The sequence below is a fragment of the Dipteris shenzhenensis genome, unplaced genomic scaffold (genome assembly GCF_047967505.1).
Source record: "Dipteris shenzhenensis isolate YYH24624 ecotype China unplaced genomic scaffold, Dip_SZ_1.0 scaf0102, whole genome shotgun sequence".
Taxonomy (NCBI): domain Eukaryota; kingdom Viridiplantae; phylum Streptophyta; class Polypodiopsida; order Gleicheniales; family Dipteridaceae; genus Dipteris; species Dipteris shenzhenensis.
In genome coordinates, this window is record NW_028239408.1 from 7,659 (window position 1) to 11,487 (window position 3,829).

Here is a 3,829-nt window from a genome sequence, read left to right on the forward strand (position 1 = left end):
GGATTTCTATCAAGAGTGAAGTCGAAGTCTGCACAGTGTGAACCTCCAACACAACAGTGTTCCGATCTTTTCGAGGGAGAGAAGGATATGCATGCGGATGCCGTCGCAGTAAATGTTCCAACAGCTCACGCTTGGTGCTGTGCAACATCGACAAGCCGGATTGCGGCGGCTGCATTGATCTGATGAGGCCTGCCTCTGCCAAGCTTTTGACGGTATCGAGGCCTGCAATCGGCTTAGTCTGAGGGGAAATATCATGCGAACCTCACGCGGATCCCTGCTGCAGCGTCGTAGACAGTCCCGTCCGACCTCGTTCCGCCCCGGCGAGTTGTGGCGCGGGCTACGGTTATGACTTGGGATCTGTTGCGGTTGCTGGTCGCGCCGGTATATCCGCACGCAAGCTCTTCTCGCTGCATTGCGAGCACGTCGGGCGGCGGCCCATCGCACTAGAACGTATTCGTGAGCCAAGTACTCCAAGCCAATATCGCCACCTTGCCTCCGATGTCAGGTTGGTGGCTTGACAAAGACCAGAGCGCCCAACACTGGAGCTAGATCATTGAAAGCCCCGCACTCACTCGCACCCTCCGCGTCCGACACGAATCGCACGCCCCGGCCCTAGCCAAGCGGGGGATCTTCTGCAGCTCACGGCCAGGTACGGCGGTGGGGCCTGTGGCGGGTCCGATCCGCGGCAGCAACGGCCTATTGGAGTTGCGCATTGTGAATGGACTGATGGGTCTAGCAGCACTTCTGGGCAGCAAGAGATCTGGACGGCGTCACCGCGCGTTTTGCGCCTGAGTCAATGGATGTTAGTTGATTACGGGGCGGCGTCCGGAGGAAGAAAATTTTCCGCGGATGCACACGTGACCATCGGACTGAAGCCGGCTTACTAAGCAGGAGGATACATCTCGTGCGTCGAAGCGCAGAACCGGAATTTGTGAGAACGCGCTCACAATCTGGCAGCACTGTGCTTTTTGATCTCAAACTACCGGCTGTAGGCAACAAACGGCGTTGTTTCTGGGTGAGATGCGGCGATCACTCTACATCTACAAGTTCTCCACGTGTTTGGCTTGATACCATGCATCATTTAAGACATGAACCCGCTGCGGGCGATAACGGAGCAATTTTCCCGCTGAGAGGTTCAGACAGTTAATTGCTGGGGACAAGCCGTCACCGCGTCAATCGATCCCATAAAGTCTCTCTACATCTTCCGCGTGTCTTGTAGTACATGCATGCGCCGCCCCCCGGTTATGGGCGGTTTATTCAGATGTTTGCCCTGCTCCTCCCTGAGTGCCCAGATTTCGGTGTTGAAGACCCTTGCCTTGTGTGACTTGCGACCTGGCAGCGTATCACAATACTCTGGTGCGGGAATCCCCGCTTGTGGTGGGTGGGACTATATATGCACATATGTACGACGCGTCCAGGCTTGAGGGCCAACTCCTTCTGCTCTGGCAGCTCCTTCATCTCCACCTCCTAACCTCCACAACGTCCTCCAACCAGGCACCTGAAGTTCGGCCTCATCGGCAACTCGTAAAACTACGCCCAAGATGGACAAAGAATCAAGATGGACACACAAGATGCCTCGGGCCAGTACATGGAGCTCATTCAGTGCCAGAAGCAGACACTTCTGGATGCATCTCACCGCAAGGGTGAGAAGCCTACAAATGCTAAGACGAGAGATCAGCTCTTCTCCGGGTTCATGCTTAGGCTCATGCTCCGCCACACAACTACCGATAAGCACACGATCCATTCATCGTTCGCTTCTCCGTCGAACCGGCCCTGCACCATCTCAGCCTTCGATTTGCGCGACATCCTCATTAAGGACCTCCGCTTGGAGGTACACCACAGGGGCGCGAAGCTTGTGCTCAGAGCCATCGCACTACCAAATCGAATGACGGCACACATGGTCGTAACGGAGGATGTGGGAGGAAATGGGGTCACGCTGCAACTGTACCAGTAGGAGAACGAGGGTGTTCGCATAGCAACTACTGTCGTGAAGCCGCGGACCATCATCCTGGTCAAGAAGCTGTTCTACAAGATCATGGTGGACGGAAAGTATGGAGACGCGGGCGGACCGTATTGCTTCGCGCAGACCTATCGCCACCCCAATCACCTCCAGCTGCACTCCGGCCCCGAACCTCCGCAACGCCTCAAAAAACCGCGCGAACCTCCTCACACACCGCACCACTTAGAACGACAGCGCCTGCAGCGTCGCCTCCGCATACGCCTGGCAAGTCGCCCCATCTCCATCCATCGTCTCCACGCCTCGTCCTCCCCGATCGTCAAGACAGGGTAGCTGGCAGGCTGCGTATAATCCTGGTGGAAGCAGACGCGCCAATGCACAAACCCGGCACCCGTGGTATCGACCGCGGTGACCTGGCCCGAGGCCGAGATGGCGACGGCAATGGGCACGTACTGCGGCCCCGGGATGGCGGGGAAGGAGACGGCGGAGTCGCGCTGGCCGTTGGACACGTAGACCGCCTGCTGGCCCGGGGGCGCGGCGCGGTTGTATAGGGCGCCGTCCTGGATGTAGAAGCGGCCGTTTGTGGGATCGGGCGTGTAGGCGCCGCCGGCGTTGGCGGGGATGGCCACGGCGTTGTGTGCGTCGTACCTGTTCACGAAGCTCAGGTAGTTGCCCGTGTAGTTGCCAGAAGTGACCAGCAGGGCGAAGTCGGGGGTTATGGTGAGGTGGCTGTGGCGACGGAGGTGGTGGTGCTGGTGACGGTGCGACGGACTCGACGATGTAGGAGGGGGTGTACTACGGAGATAGGTTAGCAGATGGCAGAAATGAGCTTCGAAGGGGGGGCGCTCACCGTGGTCACAGGGCTAGTTGTGGCAACAGGTACAACCGTCGTACCGACAACGATCGTGATCAATGCGGTGCTCGTTATAGTCGTGCTGATGTCGATGTCATCGTGGGCGTGACAGTCGTGACAGGGGTGGACACCACTGTCGTGGTGACTGTAGACACGGAGGTGGTGAACACAGTCCTCGTTGCCGTGGTGGAGGGCGTTATCGTGACGACCGGCGTGCTGGTGGTGAGCACCGTGCTGGTGGGTGTAGCCGTAGAAACCACCGTGGCCGTTGCAAGCGGGGTCACTGTCACCACAGCGGTCGTACTAGTCACCACCATGACAGTCGTGTGCTGGCACTGGCGGTGATTGTCGTTCTTGTAATCCCCAAGCAGGAGCAGCGCTGCTGTATCTCGCCGTCCCGGAGCATGCGGAAGCATAGGCGGGCACTGCGACGGGCAGTTGAGCTGCTGCACGCCCGCGGCGGCAGGCGTGGCCGCGACATCCCTACGCACGAACCGGGTAGGATGCCACGGCGCTTGTCAAGACTTCCGTCGCCGTTCTGGTAGTTCCCGCTGCCCGCGCCCGGAGTGCCGGTGCTTGAGGCCGCCGCGCTGGACGCTGGAGACTCGTTGACCGCAGACGACAGGGACAGGGAGGTTGTTGTCGTGATGGTGACGGTAGATCCGGACGCGGTGACCACCGTCGTAGTGGTTGGACCGGGCCAAGGTGAAGGGGACCTCGGGAGCGGTGGAGGTGGAAGTGGCGGCCGTGAAAGTCGAGGTGGCCGCGGTGAAAGTGTTGGTCGTAAGCACCGGAGTTGCGGAGACGGTCGTCATGAAAGTGAGTGTGGATGAGGCCGCAATAGTCACCGTGCTAGCCGTGGAGATAGACGTTGCTGCCATGAGGGTGGTGGTGACTGTGTCGTGCTGGGAACCGTGGCAGTAATGGTGGAGGAGATGACCGCCGTGCTGGCCGAGCTGGTGGAGGCGGGGGCGAAAACCGTTGAGGTGAGCTTGGCGGTGGAGGTGCCACTCACGACC